Source organism: Panthera pardus, unplaced genomic scaffold, assembly GCF_024362965.1.
Source record: "Panthera pardus isolate Hobbes unplaced genomic scaffold, ASM2436296v1 HiC_scaffold_4, whole genome shotgun sequence".
Classification (NCBI taxonomy): Eukaryota; Metazoa; Chordata; class Mammalia; order Carnivora; family Felidae; genus Panthera; species Panthera pardus.
The window spans coordinates 14,389,808-14,408,408 of record NW_026526969.1 but is presented as its reverse complement, the minus strand read 5'-3'; the positions used below and the strand labels follow the sequence as shown (position 1 = coordinate 14,408,408).

The 18,601-nt window shown below is 57.9% G+C and overlaps 1 protein-coding gene across 1 annotated transcript in view; it reads right to left on the bottom strand.

The window, feature by feature from the left end:
* The window catches only part of MRM2 (mitochondrial rRNA methyltransferase 2), a 289,956-nt gene that overhangs the window by 185,762 nt on the left and 85,593 nt on the right, over positions 1 to 18,601 (bottom strand). The gene's annotated exons all lie outside the window — the stretch shown is intronic.

Sequence of the window (18,601 nt, the reverse complement as noted above, 5' to 3'; positions counted from 1 at the left end):
GAATCGATTCCTGACGTCGGCAAGGTGAGGCTTGGGCGACAGATGCGGTGACCTTCCCCCTCGAGGGCGTCACTGACCCTGGGATCCTCTCGCTCGGCGGCCCCGACTTGGGAAAGGTGGTGTCCTGTTGGCTAGTCCGGGAAGGCTCCTGGTTCAGATTTATCTGCAGTTTTGGCCACGACCCTGTAGTTGGTGAGAAATTTGCGGTCACTCCGTGGTGTGTGGGGCTCACGTTTGACCTTGCGTCCTTGATGTGTAGCGTTTGGTCCCCAGGAGCCGGCAGTGCACTCAGGAGGCCTGCCCCCAGCCCTCCTTGGTGCGCAGTGTCCTTGCTGTTCCTGGTTTCCAGATGGCCCCGGGGGCTCGTCTGAGCACGTGGCCTCCGCGCGCTCACCTCCCAGACTCGGGGCTCCGCCGTGCGACAAGCCACCTGCTCCTCTTTTTATGAAACGGTCAGCAGCAGAGACGCTCGAACTTGGGAGTCCAGCTGTAGAGTAACTGAAGAGCCGTCAGGCACCACAGTGGGGATCTCCTGGGACACCCGTTTGCTCAGTAGTCACCCGTGACACCCAGAGCGCTGGGCTTCAGGGTGGCTCTGCCTTCGGGGAGCCTTGTGATCCTACGGTAGAGACGAGAGTGGGGACCCCCATCCCAGGCCAGTGGGCTGAGTGCCTTCAGGACAAGGCGTCTGGTGATGTGAAGGCGGGCTTCCTGAGGGAGGTGGTGGTTGAGCACGGCCTGAAGGGCGGGGCAGGCTAGGCGGCTGAGCAGTGACATCAGAAGTGCAGGGCGTGTCCACAGACGGCAGGTACTAACTACTGTGACACATTTCTTGTGTCATTTCGTGTCCTCTCTGAAGCCACCGCACTCTTCCTGTCCTTTTCTCTAGTGAGGATGCTGTGTAGCAGAGACGACGCAGGGCCGGGATCTGGAGCCCATGTGCCTGACCCCCCCCCCCCCCCCCCCCAGGGATGTGGACGGCTCGTGGGCATAGAGTTTGGCGGCCTTGACTGTCAGGCCCTGTTGAGATTTCACTTAGGCAGCAACGAGCCGTGGAGGTTTCTGGGTAGAGGGATTTGGATGCTTTGGGGTCAGGTGGTGTCGGGCCGAGAGGGGAGGGCGCTGGGAGGCCGGTCAGCAGGCAGCGGGGGCCTTGCCCAGGGATGATGGGGTGACGGGGAGACAGGAGGCGCCCAGGTGACTCAAGGGAGGGTATTGGGAAGAGGCTCCTTCTGACGCCCCACGGGACGGGCGCCCCCGCCAAGCCAGCCTGCTGCTGATATTCCCACGTGTGACGAGGGACGAGCGGGAAGGAATCAGGAGAGCTTAACGAGTACCTTTCTTCTGACCTGGCAGCTTCCCCCCGCCACACACCGGTTTTTTGATCGTGGCCAAAGACACATACAATTTATCATCTTAGCAGTTTTGTGTCCATTTCAGGGGCGGTAAGCGCGTTCCCATTGTTGTGCAGCCATCGCTGCCATCCATCTGCGAGACGTTTTCATCTTCCCAGAGTGAGAGCCCCAGCCCCACCGTCGGCCCCCTGCGTCTGTGTGCGGGACAACTCCAGCGACCTCACAGAGGTGGGGTCACACGTACTTGTGCTTTCGTACCCGGCTCGCGTCACTCAGCATCACGTCCTCGAGGTCCACGCGTGTGGTAGCAGGTGCCAACGCGTCCCTCTTCGTTACGGCCCACGCCGTCCCACGGTGTGGATGTGCCACGTCGTATTTATCCGTCACCCATCCGTGGACACGTGAGTCGCTCCCGCCTCCGGGCTGCTGCGAATAACGTTGCCATGAACATGGGTGTGCAAATATCTGTTTGAGTCACTGTTTTCAGTTCTTCTGGGTAAATACCCAGAAGAGGGATTACTGAGTCATATCTGACCTGGTGGCTTTTTATAAACTGAGCCAGTGTGCAGACACCTGCAGGCTCCATCAGGACCGTTGTTTTGCAGATCATGTTTCCTGGTGTTGGAGGCAAGCTGAAGGATGTCCTGGGAAAACAAGCCAGTGTTTGGATGGTTTCAGATCTCCTTTACGTGTATTGACTACGCTGTGGATTTCAGTCACGTGCTGTAATTTTGAATAATGGATATTCGTCAAAACCAGCCACAGCGTTTAAATAACAACAGTTTGGGGCATCTGGGGGCTCAGTCGATCAAGTGTCCAACTCTTGACTTTGGCTCAGGTCATGATCTCGCGGTCCGCGGGTTCAAGCCCCACGTCCGGCTCTGTGCTGACAATGTGGAGCCTGCTTGGGATTCTTTCTCTCTCTCCCTCTGCCTTCCCCCTCTCGGGTCTGTCTGTCTGTCTCTCTCAAGATAAATAAACTTAAAACATTTTTTTAAGTAAGTAACGTGACAGTTCTGAAATACCTCTTTAGCCGCCATCATCATGGCGCTTGGCATCTGCCTCTCTCGGTAGTTTCTCACTGAGATGTGTTTATTTCGAGGATATTCAGACACATGTCACAACTCACTGACTGGTGGGCTCATTACGGGCAGGGTCACATCTCCATTTCCTTGTTTTTGGTTCTGCCAAGAATAATCACCCTGTAGGTCTGTTTCTGTGGGTAGCGGGGGCATGTTTGCAGGGACATCGAGGCCCGGGGACCATTGGAGCAGATTGCAGCGACATCCGTACCCCCGTCCAGATTCCTGTGCGGCTCCCGGGGCCCGAGGGACGATGGCAGAGAAGGTCCCCCTCGGCCGTCCACCTCTGCCTTCCAGAGGCTGCAGCAAGAGGGGGCCCCCCTCGTCCTTTCTGGGGTGACTCTTTCTGCTTCCCTGGTCCACAGAATAGCATCTGTGAAGAAATTTGGCTCCATATTTTTTTGTGCCCCCAGAATTTTTACATTGGGGCGCCCGGGTGGCTCAGTCGGTTGAGCATCCAACTCTTGATTTCGGCTCAGATCGTGACCTCACGGCTCGTGGGGTGGAGCCCCGTGTTGGACTCTGCTCTGGGTGTGGAGCCTGCTTGGGATTCTCTTTCTCTGCCTCTCTCCCCTGCTCACACGCTCCTGCCCTCTCTCTCTAAAAGAAGAAAAATAAAAATAAAAAATTTTTATTGATACTGTTCAGATAGATCATTTAGCCAAACAGTTCCATAAACCCGATTCAACTCTACTTACCTTTGACCTCTAACCGTTGCCAAAACATTTGCCTGCCGTCCTAATGACACCACAGTCTACGGTACAGAATCTTCTTGTGTGTTGGCACTGAGCGCCCAGCACGGCCACCAGGCCACTGTGCCTGTTGACCGTCGGGGAGAGGGATGTGGGACAGACCCAACGCTGAGGCACGTGTGTGTGTATTTATGAGAGAGAGAGACACTGTCAGCCCTCGTTCCTCTAAAAATGGTACGTGTTGCCATGCTTTGACGCAGAGGACCCACCTATGGCTTTTAATGTACCATAGGGGGTCTTATATTGCTTATTTTGCTATCAGCCATCTATTTGAAGGGTTTTCTATTAGAAGGATTTTAGGGGCACCTGGGTGACTCAGTTGAGTGTCCAACCCTTGGTCTCAGCTCACGCCTTGATCTCAGAGTTGAGTCCAGGCTCCACATTGGGCCCAACATTGGGCATGAAGCCTTCTTAAAAAAGAAGAATTTTAAGTCTGTTTTTTGGCAAGGGTCGGGATCTCGTTTCCTCTTCCTGGTGAGGCTGGTGTTCCTGTGCACCTGCACCCGTAGTTGGGTGAAGGTGGGGCTTTAACCTGGCTCGACCACTCGTGGGGAGCAGTTAGCAGAGCAGTCCCTGGGTCAGGGCAGACCCACCTCCCCGTGCAGGGTTGTCCCCGAGCCCGTCAGCAGGCGGCGTGTGGCTGGGAGGGGCAAGGAGGTATTCCCACCCCTGGGCTGTGCCAGGAGCCTGAGCGGGGGAGGCGGGGTGTGTTGGGGACCCAACAAGGCAGAAGCGTTGAGAAGCACAGCCGTCCTACCCGCCTGCCCGGCGAAGCTCAGTTTCAAAGCCCGCACGGAGTCCCCCGGGGTTTCAGGACTGGCGTCCGTGGTTTAGTGCAGCCAAGTCCCTGCACTCAGGTGTGGACGGTGACGGCTCCTGTTACGGTGCGTTCTGCCCAAGCATCTGTGCCTGGGGCAGGGCCCGCACACCGTGGGCACACGGTAGCTGTCTGTGGAGTGAGTGAGCGAATGAAGGGGTGGTGCCACGGAGCCTCATTCTGAACCAGCTAGGGTGGCTGCCATCACACTCTCCAGCTGTTCGTAAGGTGATCACGGCTTGTGGGAGTTCCGTGACTGGCCCTGAGTGGGCGCACACCTCACTGTTTCTGACTTCTGGCACTTTCTAAGCCTTGTGTTGTCTGTGCGGCTTGCACTGTTCCTGGGGAAGTTAGCTGACACCCTGTTTTGAGAGGATCGGTGTGTCTTTATTCCCTTCCCGTGTTCTCTCCTCCCCCTGAAAGATGCTATGGCTCCCCCTTACCTCCTCCCAGAGGGGGCGGGGCCGCTGCCAGAGGGGGCGGGACTACCGTATACGTGCTCATCTCCCACAGCCACCTGCAGAGGAGGCCTGCAGTCACGGAATGGCCAGGCCGCCCTCTCCCTCCCCAGGCCCTCCTCCCAAGAGGGCGGGAGACCCGGGTGGGGGATGCAGGCGGGCTGGGCTGGTCCTGGCGGATGGCCAGGAGCTCATGGACCCCCGTCATGTGGGTCCGAGCCCCATGGGTGGCCTGTACGTTCAGTAAGCCTACTGGGCCCCCTCCCAGCAGGCCCTTCAGAGCGGCCCCGGTCGCCACCTCGGCTGCTCTCGAGGGTCTTAGCTCTGGAGCAGCTGTGCGGGAGGCCCTATGTGTTACACGGAGCACCCGATGGCTTCCCGGTGCAGGACTCCGGGGGCCACACTGACGTCCCCAGAACCTTTTCCTTCAGCTTCTCGGGAGGGAAGCTCGGTTCCTGGTTGGACTTGCTCCTCAGCGTGTGCTCTCCCCGCTCGGTTGGGATTGCTGCTAGGAGTGAGGGGGGTGGGGGGGCGAGGTGTGATGGTCCCGGTGGGCGCCTTGGTCTGTTCTCCTTGGGGGCTCTGCCCTGAGAGAGCAGGTTCGCAGATACCATGCAGACCCGGGGTGGGGGGAGGGGTGTGCTCACCCAAGCACATTCTCCAGTGATAATTCCTGCCCATTTCTTTATACGCCATACGTCCTTTCCTGCCCACCCGTAAAACTTGGACAGCATAGACGATGTAAACAGGTTCAGATACGTGACAGCGGGGTAGACGCGTGTTGTTTTTTGCCGACGCGCATTCCTCCCGGCTAAAGAGCCCGCCTCCCGGCTTCCTTAGCCTGAGAGAGTCGAGCGGGGCCGTCCCCACCCCACACCTGAGCTCTGGCCCGGCAGCCACGCGCTCGATAGAGGCAGGCCTCCCACCCTAACTGGACGCATCAGACCCAGGGCCTGCGGCTGGAAACCTTCGGGAAGGGGCTCGGCCAGGCTTGTGGGGCGGGAGCGGCTCTGCCAGCAGAGCCCCACAGAGACAGAGGCCACGCCGTGAGGGCTAGACGTGCACGGCACGGTCCACCTGCCGTTGGTAGGCGCGGGGCCGACGTGCGTCCACTGGCTTACGCTCCTTTGAGCCGGATCTGTGTATTGAATGTCCAGGATGTGACTGCTATGCCACTTCATCACCAACGGGCATCAGAACGCAGGGTTAAAGGCGTTCCGTCAATGAAGAGAAGCCGTGCGACCTCTGCGCACGTGGGTTATGGTTCGCTTTGGCGTGAGCAGTTCAGTTCAGATGACGGAACTTTATGTTTTCCTGCTGTGCCCAGACCCAGTGACCAAAGGTCCCTTAGTGAGATACCAGTTCAGACCACCAGAGAGGTTAATTAGGGACCGTGGGATCTTTCTCCTCTCGGGAATTACTTCTTCACGCGTCATGCAGGGGGAAGCAGGTGAGAAATGACACCCCGTTGGAACGCATCCCTGCGCTCGCCCTCCGCTGCTCTGGTGCGTGCCGAATGTCGTTCCTCAGGCCTGCCGGAGATGATTCAGGCTGGCCGTCCCGGGCACCGTCTGGACGGCATTTGCTCGTGGTGATGGCACTGTCACGCTTGTGTGTCACGGGTCTGTTGGGTGCCTTTGTGGGTGATGAATGAACACAGCCGGTCTGACTGCCTTCTGCGCTTTGTGGATTTTCCTGCTGGAGCTTGGTGGAGGCTGCCGGGCCGGTGGGACTGTGAGTGTGTGCGGTATGCTTGCAGAGGTGGATCCAAAAGGGATAGCTTTTCCGCGGAGGGGGTGTTTTGAACTCAGAGTTAGAGCCTGGGCGTCCGAAATTTTCCTGGCACTTTGGGGCACGAGGCACACTTAGGCCGGGTGCAGATTTGAAGGGGCAGCAGTGCCGAGCTTTGAAGAGAAGGAAGCTTCCTTGGGCAGCGGGGAGGTGAGGCCAGCCCGGACGGTTAGCAGAGGCGCCCACAGCAAGTCTGTAGACTGGTCCGTGAGTCAACCCAAAGTTGCCTTCTTTTTCCGTGTGGTCATACATCGTCACGTGAGCAGAAAGGTTTCTGTGCACGTGAAATGTGAGAGAAGAACGCGGCCATGCAAGTAGATGTGATGGAGTGAGCCGTTTGTGTGATGGAATAAGCCATTTGATAATGGTCTGGAAAGCCTGCATCTGGTTCTGGATTTGTCTAGGGCCGCGGAGCCAGCAGTATTCCTTGTGGTTTCGGTTCTGCAGCTGTGCAAAATCACCACCTGATGAGCGGTAATAAGTCTGTCTAAACACACTTTGAAATCCTCACATGAGCGATGGTTCTGGGTTGTCCAGGCGCCTTCCAAAACAGCGGGTTGGTTTGCAGAAACACAGACGGCCTTTCCAGGCTCGGGGAACATCCTGCTTATCATGTTTCAAAGAGCTTCGGGGTGTGAGTGCGCTGACCCGTCAGCAGAGAGGGCCCGGCTGTGCTCATCCCGCCCTGGAGGGCCCTGGAGAGAACTGCGCACAGCCCCGGTGGGTGAAGGTCATCGGACTGGTGCCCAGACCTCCCCGAGGATGGGGTGGGGGGTGGGGCCCGGGGCACTCCGTCAGGGCCACGGGCCAGGGGGCTTTCGGCCTCAGGCTTTCCACCCTGGACTGGAGTCCATTTCTTATGCGAACTTGGAGTAGGAACCTTTAAAGTGCTCTTTTCAGCTAGTAAAGCTGTTTGTCCTTAGATGACTGGCCATCCTCTTTAGGAGAATGGGTTTCTCACAATTAAAAAAAACAAAACAAACAAAAAAAAACCGCCCCGACCTCGTAAATACGTTTTCTTGGATGAATTGGGGGTGGAGATGGTGGTGATAATTTTATTCTTTTTTAAAATGGTGGCAAAACATACATGACGTGAAATTCACATCCTAACCGTTTCCAGGTCCCTGAGTCGGTGGGGTGGCTGTGCAGCCATCTCCACCCTCTGTCCCCAGATGCCTCGGCCCCCGTGCTGTTCAGGGTCACCTGTGCCTGTCCTGTGTGTCCGGCTTCTTGCCCTGAGCATCACATCCTCAAGGTTCATCCATGCTGGGGCAGGTGCCAGAATTCCCCTCCTTTGTGAGGCCGCGTGATGTTGCGGCGTACGGATGCGTCACTGTCGTTGATCGGCCCCTCCTTCGGTGGACACCGGTTGCTCTCGCCTGTTGGCTGTGTGAATAGCGCCGTGTGAGCACGGGGTGCAGACGTGCGAGCGCAGACCCGGGAGTAGGATTTCTGGATCACGTGGTAATTCTGTATTTAATTTTTTGCACGACTGAGTTTCAATTCTTTTTCCTGCCAGAAACGCTTTCAGAGGATGACGGGTGGGAGTAGCACATGGCAGGTTTTCCCCGGCGTGTTTGCGTCCTTAAACCTCCACGCGGTTTCGGTCACGGAGGCAGAGCTGGTGTTGGCTGTGATGTGGCGGCCCCCACGCCCACGGCCCTGGGTGGGCGGGGAGTGGTGAGTGAGACACGGGCCTCCCGTCCCGGACCAGGGGCCACGCACAGACGTCCTCGCTCACCCGTCACACCCAAGCAGCGTGTGGCCCGTGGAGGAGCGCCACCCCCGCTCCCGGCTGGGGAGAAGCCACTTCTGACCCGCGGTTTGGGGGAACCTGTCCTGGGTGACGCCGCCACCAGGCCGGGAGCACCCGGCACCTCGGCCGTCTCCCGGCAAAACGGGGTGGTCGCTGTCCTCTGAGAAAGCTTCACCAGATGAAAACCATAAGCAGAGCAGTGTAACTCAGGACCCTTGACCCGGCCCCCTCCCCCCCCCAAGCCCAGGGCTTCCATGCGTCCCTCGCTGCTCCTCACGCTGCTGTCTGGCTGCCTCTGCACCAGGAGCCAGGGTGGTTCCCGCAGGGAGCTATTCCCAAGTGTGTATACAGTGGTGCTTAATGGGGCCTGTCGGAGTCCTGAGGGCAGGAAAGATGAGAAGTCAAGACCCAGACCCCCCAGACGTGGATGTGGGGGGCAGGGTTTCAGAGAACTGTCTCTGTACCCCACTTGTCCACCCATGTCCTAGGGTCACGAGTCCTGTCACTGTGTGCCGTGCCCACTCAGACGCAGGATCCTGACGCGGGCTCTCGGGTGGGTTTTCCCGCCCCTACACCCGCCCCCGCCTCCACAGGACAGCAGTGTCCAGCGGAGGCAAGAGTCTGGAGAGGGAGCTGGGCCCAGGGCTTGCGAGAGAGCAGTGGGATCCAGGACTCCTCCCAAGACGCGGATGCCACCGGTGCCCTGTGGCACGTGTCCCTTGGAGCAAGCGCTTCTGTGCGCCCCGTTCAAACACCCTGGCTCCTTCCTGGGACAGTTCCAGCGGAAACTGGGCCTTTGACGAAACGGCTTCCATTTCGAAGCCGTTGACAAAGCTTGGGGGCTGGAAAACCATCCAGATGAGACGGTTTTACCATTTCGGTTACTTTCCTTACCGAGTGTCTTGTTTCCAGAGGTTTCCACAGGAGGTTGGGTTTCAGAACTTTGGGGCACAGATTTGCAAAATGGGTTTGAGAGCATCGGGTTTCAAAGTAGCTTGGCTTGGAAAGTGGTCCCGGCTTGTAAAAGGTTTGGTTGAAAAATGTTCTGGTTCTAAAATGTTCCAAAAATGCGTCCCAGAGCACAGAGCGCCCGCAGCGTTTTGGGAAGGGGCCGGGCCAGAGCGCTGGGTGAAGAGGGGCCCAGCAGGCAGGGCTGTCCCGCCTTGGGGGGTCTGTGTGCTCTGCCCTCTGACAGGAAGTGGTGGCCCGGCAAGCCCGGCTCATGTCTGTGGCCTCCAAAACCCGTTGCTGCCATTTCTCCTCCAGCCGGCCCCGCGGGACGTTGTGCTGGTGGGTCCTCGGCTCTTTGTGAGGGCCCCCACCGCAGTCTGCACGCCTGGCTCCCGGGTTCCTGTCCACGGGCGTCCCGACTCCAAAGAGACCTCTGACTTGAGACTGAATATTCCTTTCAAGAAAGGAGGATCCGTCTGAGAAAAGGCTTATCAGTGGAAACTCAGAACGTGGAGGAAGGTTCTTGTAAAGTCACGGGCTGAGCCGGATTATCATCCCGTCTTCCGGATGGGGAAGTTGAGACCCAGAGAGGCTGTGATAACCTGCTCAGATCCCACCATTACTCAAGGATCTACGTGTTCTGACCCCAAACTCCTGCTTTTCCCAAAGCTTTCAAAGACTCCCTTAGGAACCCTGCCTGCCATCAAGGCATTTGACCCAGGGCCCTCCTACTGCCTGTCTACGTCTGCCTGTGTCAGCCCCGGCGTCTGGGGTGACAGGCCCAGCCTTCTGAGCCAACCTAGGCCCAGACCGTGGCTGGAAGGAAGGGACTGGCGTGGCCTCGGTGCCTTTGCCGTCACACTGTTGACGGTGGAAAGTGGGGAGTTGGTAGGAAAAGCCCATAGCTGACAGACAGCCCCGTGTCCTGGGGTGGAGCGGTGCGGGCGACCCCGAGTCTTGGCAGAGGTGCCCAGAACAGAGAGGAGGAGAGAGGAAAAATCCAGCACTTTGGAAAAACATCGCTAGCCGAGGGCGCGGCTGAGACATTAGCACCGTCACACCCAGGGAGCGGCCCCACCCTGGGCACAGTGCCTGTCCAGAAAGCCAAGAAAGTCTTGCCTCAAATGTGTCAATTTTGGGGCCACATCCCGTCCAGCAGATCTCACACCACTTGGGTGGCAGCCAGAGAGAGCTGGGCACGCCTGTGTTCAGGGCTGCTGGGTCCTTATCTGCTAAGGATGGCTGAGGCCTCCTGCTCTAACTGTGGCCATGAGCTCCTTCCAGAAGCCAGTGCTGATGCCCCCTCCAGGGACGGATCTCATGGACATAATCCAAAGGAATCCATCCTGGGAGCACCTGGGTGGCTCAGTCTGTTAAGCCTCCGACTCCTGCTTTCAGTTTAGGTCGTGATGTCAGTTTGTGAGTTCGAGCCCTGCACCAGGCTCCGCTCTGAAGATGCCGAGCCTGCTTGGGATTCTCTCTCCCCCTCGCTCTCTGCCCCTCCCTGTCACACGTGCGCGCTTTTGCTCTCCCTCTCAAATAAACTTAAAAAAAAACAAAAAAGAAGGAATCCATCGTAGTACAGAGATAACTGTGGAGCCTCAGCCAGTGGGCGGTGAATGCCCAGCTGCGTCCCCCCGCGTCCTGTGTCTTCCTGGGAAGTGGGAGCCCCGGGCCCATAGCCGAAGAGGAACTAGACAGCCCTGGCTTCCCATCCTCCCCAAGCTGGAACTGCTTCCTGCCTGGCTGCTGACTCACATGCATGCTTGTTACCTGGCCTGGAGACGGGCCCAGGTGCCAGACGGAGCTACGACAGCAGCTTTGAGTGAGTCTGGTGAGAGGGCCCAGAACCGCGGGCCTGCTGAGTTCCTCCAGGGTTCCGGCCTTGGTTTCTACGCTGAGGGGTCAAGATTGTCCCCACGGAGCCTCCTGGCACTGGCCTGACGTGCTGAGGTTTTGGGGCTCGGTGCTGGGGCCCGCCTCCCCGGGGGCCAGGCCGCTCCTAGGGCCTGGCCAAGGGGCTCTCTACCTTTGCCATCTGTTGGCCCCTTGGCACACTGGATGAGCTGGAAGGACCCAAACGCCATCTGGGGTAGCAGCTGGGCAGCGGGGAGGTGGGTGGGCATAGAGGTTGGTGCCACGTCTTCTCATGGGACCGGATGTGGGCTCTTGTGGGCAGGGCTGCCTCTGTGGGTCACCTCCTTCAGGCCGGTGTTGACCTCACCCGGCCAGCTTCCCTCTCTTCTGTTGCCTGCCCGGCTCCTGGAGGCATTTGGGTTGGCTGCCTCGAAGGCCTGGGACCCCCACTTTGGAGGGATGGAAACCAAGATGCAGACGGGGATGGACTTGCCAAGGTCACAGGGAGAGCCGGTGCAGAACCCTCGAGCCAGCCGCCTGCCCGGGCTCCCTCTACTCGCTCCTGCCCTCGAGGCACAGTGACCGCACTGCCCTGTGGTGGCCCCCGTGGCTCCTCCTCAGTGTGCAGTGTCCTCTGGTGACAGCACATGAGGGCTCCAGGGGACCAGAGGCAGAGGAAGGAGGACAGCAGGAGGCCTCCTGACCAGAGGTCCCAGCCCTTCACCCCACTGCACGGCTCCCACCATACCAGACCCCCTTGCACCCACTCCCTCCTGTGTGCAAGGCCGTCCGTGGCCCGGCGTCGGATCTGGCGGTGGCCAGGCTCACGCTGCACCACCTCCCCGGGGCGAGGCTAGCGGCCTCCTCACGGTCTCCCCTCGCCTCTTCTAACCCTTCCTTCCCCTGATGACACCTGCAGGCTGTGACACCGGCTTTCTCTGAAGCCCCCTCTGTCTTGCGTCTCCCCACCTGCATTCTCTGTCCCCAGGTGGACCCTCTCTGCTCCCACACAGAACCACAGAGGGTCCGCAGGGAGCACAGATTTGCAGGACATCCCTGAGAAGTACCCCCCAGCAGTCATCTTTGCAGAGAATGAGCACATCTAACATCTGCGCAGGTGGAGGAAACGTTTGAGTTGGAGGAGATCGCGGCGTCACCACGGAACCCGCGGCAGCCTCACTTTGCACACCGGCCACGGCAGGGCACTGCCCCACTGCCCCTGCTTGGCTGGGTAATCGGCCGTTTACAGTCTCTAATACTGAGCCAGATCCGTCTCCCTTGAACTTGGAAGCTGCACAGAACAGACCTGCGGTCTCTTCCACATTGGATGTTTAGATCTCAGAAGACCGCCGCTGTGTCTTGTCTCCCCCAGTTTTCCCTAAGAAAAACTCGTATGAAGCTGGCAAGAGGGGAAGCCAGAGCCTGGCCTCCTGCCTCAGCCTGGCCGCCAGCCTGTCGCTGCTCTGGGGAGTTCGGCAGCCCCACCCCCTAGCCTCTGCCCCCACCTCCTGAAGAATGTTCCAGACGGGCAAACAAGAGCTGGCCTTTCCGTGGGGGGGTCTGAGCCCACCTGAGTCTCTCCACTGTGAGGATGCCGCTCGGCTCACAGACTGGTCCTGTTTTGAATGGAGATGTGTTCGGTCTTGTGCAGACACCTGGTGTCTTATGTAAGAATTTGCCACTGGAAGCAGTTTTCCTAGCCTTTCCTGAGCCCCGTGCACCAGGAGGGGGTGAGGACGGCAGCCGGGCTCGCAGCCTGGCCACGAAACTCAGCAGTGTGCATGTGTGCGTCCGTGCACATGACTGTGTGTGTACATGCTCGTGTGCATGGTGGGTATCTTTGCACGTGTGCGTGGGTGTGCATGCGTGCACGGGTGCGCACGTGTGAACGTGAGTGTGCGCACGTGTGCACATGGGTATGCGCATGAGCATGCCTGTGTGTGTGCACAGTGCACGCGTCAGCCTGTGTGCGCGCGGCGTGCATATGTGGACATGAGTGTGCGTGAATGTGTTGGTGTGTGGAGGTGTGTGCATGGCTGTGTGGACATGTGCGTTCATAATGCGTGGATGTGTGTGTGAATGTGCCCACGTACATCTGTGTGTGGCCTCCGGCTAGACGGACGGAGGAGCAGCCGCGGACCAGCTAAAAGTGCAGGAAAGTGCCATCCCCGGTGGCAGCTGGTGCTTACGCGGCTCGTGATCGGCTTGTGATCGGGGAGGCAGAGGGAGAGCAAGCCGATCCCGTCCTCAGGCACGCGGATAGGCTCGGAGCAGTCTGTGTGCTGACGTGAGCGTTCAGCGTCAGAGACGCCGTCAACAGAGCGGAAAGGCACCCACGGAGCGGGAGAGAATGTTTGCAGCTTGTGTATCTGATAAGGGATGAGCGTGCAGAACATACAGAGAACTGAAAGCCAACAAAACCCATTCACAAGTGGGCAAAGGACCTGAACGGACTTGTCTCCGAAGAAGACAGCGACGGCCGATAAGCACCAGAAAGGCTGCTCGGTGTCACTGACTCGTCCAGGAAACGCAAACCAAGACCACAGTGAGAGATCGCCTCACGCCGGGAGGACGGCTGGTGCCAAAGTGGCAGGTGGTGGCCCATGAGGACCCTTGCACCCTTGTGCGCCGTGGACGGGAATGTAAGGTCGACCCCGGGGGGGTCTGAAGGTGCTGAGCCCAGCGGCCCGGCCTCCTGGGCTCGGGGAGGTGGGCGTCCTATGAGGCTTAGCTCCTCAGCCTTGCTTGGGGAGGATGTTCACCTCTGGCTTCCCCCGTGCCCCCTTCTGAAGTGTCTGGGAGGGGCCCGGCTGGTGGGAACCCCGCGGGGGTACCTGGAGGAGGGCCTTGTCCATGCAGGCCTGTCTCCGGTAGTTTGAAGTGTCTCGGCGAGAGGGGGTCCCAGGGCCGCCCGCCTGTCACGTTGTCCCGGACGGGGATGTTGTCACCAGGCTGGACGTGCTCATGTCTGGCGGGGACGTTGCTGTGTGTGACGATGGCCAGGCGTCACTCACAGGGCTTGAGCCAAGCCAGCGGGTACGGACCTCCAGCTCCCGGAGGCCGTGTGGCCTTGAGGTGTGTGCAGCCCTCCCTGCTAATAAGGACAGGATTGTCCACCGTTTGTCAGGGTTTACCAGCTGAATCTTCCCACGACACTTTGAGCCACGTGGTAACTTAAAATTGGGGGGGAACTGCCTTAAAAAGCAAAACGCAGGAGGTGAAATTAATTTTGATATATTTGAACAGTATTATCATTTCAACTTGTGAGTCATCTAAAAACTGTAAGATATTTTATATTCTAGGTGGTATGGGTGTTTTTGTACCGAGTCCTCGGAGCCCGGTGTGTATTTTACATTTTGTGGTACATCCCAGTCAGGACCGGCACGTTTCAGTGGTGGCCGTAATGGACTGCATGGCTCCGGGGAGTGCTTTCCAGAACGATTCCAGTTTTATGCATGAGGAAGCTGAAGCCCTGGGTCACATATTGAGGCCCCCGTCCAGCACCTGCTCCAGGATCTTGTCCCTTGCCAGGCCGGGACCTTCCCAGGGACATTGTCTTGGCCCCTGTGATTTCCCTGGCAGTGACCCCCAGCGCTTCCACGGGGCTGACGCACCCCCGCTCACGCCGGCCATGGGGGATCCTGCAGCCTTGTGCACGAGGGAACATGCGGAGCAGGGACCCTCTGCGAAGGGGGCCAGCCCCCTCACCCGGGCTGCCAGGGTCCCTGGAGGGGCTACATGGAGTGGGGCTCGGCCGGTCCCGGCGGCTCCCACCAGGGGGCAGTCTCGGGTCAGAAATGCGGCCTGTCTGGGGCTCTGATGGGGTCTCCAGGGGCTCTCCCACGGGCACATCTGTGCCGGCTCCGTGGTCAAGTGCGTGGGCAGTCACACGGCCTGGTGAATCTTGCCTGAGTGACAGGCCCAGGGCCTTAGGACTGCTGGGGAGGGGCAGTCGCCAAAGCCCTCTGGGCAAAGAGCCTCTGTTAGGAGCAAGTGCCCGGAAGGTGGACCACCCACACGGAGGGCGGGGAGCTGGTCGCCCCGGCCTGGAACTTCCCCATATCCCCCATCTTGACGGTGGATACCCCCAAGCCCCTTACCCAGAACATAAAGCTGGCAGGAGTTGGCCTTCCCCGGGCCAACCCAGCCAGTGAGGAGTGTCCCCCTGGCGGGGCAAGGCGGGGTCCTGGAGCTCCACTGTCATTTGTCATCCCTGAGGAAGGGCACTCTCTGCCCTGGGCTCCTCGTGGGGGTTCCAGGAGATGTGTGGCTCGGCCTCCCTAGGCCCTGAAGTCCCGCAGACATGCCCCTGGGACCACCAGGCCCGAGCCTGTCTTTGGGCCTTCTCTATTCCAGAGGTGGCCCCAGGACACCCTTGGACGCATGCGGATACAGCCGTGGGCCGCCCGAGTGCGGCAGAACCCAGCCCCCGCCCAGCCTGGGTGGAGGGCTCGTGTCCACCCTCTGGCACACACTTGAACACGTGGTGGGGGGGGCCCAGGGGCAGACGCTGGCACACCTTCCCACGGGTTGCTGACCGTCAGATCCCATTCTCTTGCCCTGACCCTTTTGGGGGAGCCCTTTGATAAGGCAGAAGGTCCTGCTGCATTTCGGAGCCACGTGTTAGTGTGCATCCATCCGTTCCACTCAAGCAGTGTCTTGTCTCTGGAATGTTCTGTCCCTCTCCTGAGACTTCCACCTACTGGCTCCCAGCCTACAGGCTTTGTTCTCTCCAGGCCTCGCCTCCTACACATAAGGCCCCTCCTCCAGGCAGCCTTCCCTGACCACGGATAAACTCTTGCTACATTGGAAGTTGGAGCAGTGGCTGTCCCCACCCCACCTGGATTTATATTCTGATCACCTCTTCCTTGGGCCATTCGCCGTGTTGTTGTCATTACTTTCTAACTGAGGAATCACCTACATAGAGTTAAGTGCAGAAATTTACACAGCACGAGTCCGCTGTGAGACCACCACACGGCCTCTGGGAGATGTGGGGGGGTCTCCCCGGGGTCTCCTGCCTCCCTTCCCTCCCTGTGTGCACGTGCCTCCGCCTGCCTCTTCCTGTAGCTGGGCTCGGAGCACACTTTCCACAACCTCGCCTACAGAGCCCCTGAGATCCTCAGCCTGGTTCCGAAGGGCTGCCCAGATGATGCCCACACCACAGTTACCCCTCTACACACTGTCCTCACCAGGCACCTCGCCTCCCGCCTCCACCCCCTTACTCCAGTTCAGCCCCCAGAACCCGGGCCGCCCCTTCCCTCGTGTGGCCAGCCCCAGCCCACCTCCTGAGACATTCCCGTTTGTGTCCTCGGGCCTGGCCTGGAGTGAGTGCTCCACGAACACCGGTTGGAAGAACAGATACGGGGTTTTGCCTGGATCCATCACGGTTACGTACAATCCAAACTGACTTCGGCAAAATTTAATTAAAGAAAGAATTTTGAGGTCTGGGATACAGATGGCCTTTGAACACACACACAAACCTGCTTCACTCGTGCTGCACCCTCACGTAAGTGAGGGTAGTAAGATAGTTTTACGGGCATAAATCTGCAGATGTAAGAGGGCAGGAGAGGGCGTGACGGCAAAGCAAACGTTTGAAACCGGAGCAGAGGAGACAAATGGTAAATGACACGCCGTCCCGAGGAAAGCAAACCCTGAATGTCCGTGGGAAAGCCGAGACCAGCCCGTCTTGTCCCCCGGATCCTCAGAGGGCCTGACAGGGGGTGTCACCGAGGCGTGCAGGGGCGGGGTGACACAGTCCCTAGATGCCCCTCCCCAGCCCAGCCCTGAGAGGGAAGGAACAGTGCTGTGTGCTCCTGGGCTCCCCACGCCCCACTGACAGCAGGTGTCCCGTACGGATGGCAGACGGGAACGGGCTTCCACACCGCTCACAAAACGAGCATCTTCTCCGGGAACGGGCAGCAGGAGAAGAGACACCCAGCAAAGACCCTGACAGCAGAGCTCCCTGGCCACCTGGTCCCTCCAACCGGCCAGCCCTGTCCAGAGCCCAGAGCGTCCTGCAGCCTGCTAGCCTCTCAGTGGCTTCCTCCGTGCCCTTCTGGTCACTCACTCCAGGGGAAGCCAGTGCATGTCAGGACACTCAGGTGGCCCTAAGGAGGGTCACAGGTCGAGGACCTGAGATCCTTACCAGTGGCCGGTGGGAAGCAGATCCTTCCACCCCAGTTGGGCCTTCAGATGACAGCATTGCTGACTAACACTTGCCGCTTGTGAGGACAACCTCATGAGAAACCCCAAGCCAGAGCCACCATGCGGCAACACTCTAGAATCCCCAACCCACGGAAACTAAGTGTTTTGACCTTTTATTTTGAAATCATTACAGATTTCACAGGAAGCTGCAAAGATAGAACAGAGAGGTCCTATGTTTTCCCCATTGGCTACATCTCGTGTAATCCTAGTATCGGGTCAAAACCAGGAGTTCGTTGACATTAGCACAATACGCGTGTCTCGTTCGTGTCCTGTGATCACGTGTGTAAATGTAGAGCCACCACTGCGACCAAGACCCAGGACGCCCCATCCCCGTGCTGCCCCTTTGTCATACAGCCGCCCCCAGGCCCAGTGCCCCTCACTCTGCAGACCACGAGTCTGGCTTCTCTCTCTGTAATGTTGTCTTTTCAAGAATGTCACCTAAGTGGGGTCATATGGGACGTCACCTTTTGAAGCCAGCGATCCTCAGGCAGCATGTGCCATGATGCCAGGAAAAGGTTCATCGTTTTTATCCCCGAGCCATCATCCGCGGGATGCCCCGCCACGATGTGCCGCTGATAGTCCGCTAGCTTCATAGTGGGCGCAGTGGCCAGTGCTGTTTGCTTGCTGTCCACACGTCCTCTTCAGTGAAACACCTTTGCATAGGTTTTGTCCATTTTCGAATTGGATTTTTATTCATTTTGGGGAGTTTTGTGAGTTCTTACATGTTCTAGATAGCCCTTCATCAGATATGTGGTTTGCAAATGTTTGCTTCCAGTCTTAGCTTGTGTTTCCATCCTTCAGGAGGGTCCTGTGCATGGCAGCAGTATTTGATTTTGATGAAGTTCAGTGCCTTGATTTTTTTTTTCTTGTATAGATGGTCATTTGGGTGTCAGTTCTAAGCCCTAGATTTCGAAGATTTTCTCCACTATTATCTTCTAAATGTCGTATATTTTATATTTAATGTATGACCCATTTTGAGTTGGTTTTCTAAACCAGGGGTGGTGTGTAGGTGGAAGTTACTTTTTTGCCTGTGGATATTCATTGGCTCCGGGATTGTTTATTGAAAAGGCAGTCTGTCCTCCATTGAACTGTTCCTGCACTTTTGTCAAAAGTCAGCTGGCCGTACCTACGTGGGGCTTGTCGTGGGTTCTCTGTCCCGACCCATCAGTCTCTGCATGTGCCTCCTCCCAATACCCTCTGGTACTGGGATTTTTATAGGCATTGCATTAAGTCTGTATATCAGATTGGAGAGGAGTGATACCTTCCCTGTGTTGAGCCTTCTAATCCATGAGCATGGTATGTCTTTCCATTTATCTGACTTCTTTCGTCAGAGTTTGTGGTTTTCAGCATAGAAGTCCGTACACATTTTGTTAGATTCACATCTATGCATTTCAGGTTTTTTTTTTTAAGTGATTGTACATGGTATTGTATTTTTAACACAACAAAATGCTACAACAAGCACAGATACAGTAGTACCGCAAAAATAATCAACGTTTACTTCTTTAAAAATGACTTTGTTGAGGGACGCCTGGGTGGCTCAGTCAGTTAAGCGTCCGACTTCAGCTCAGGTCACGATCC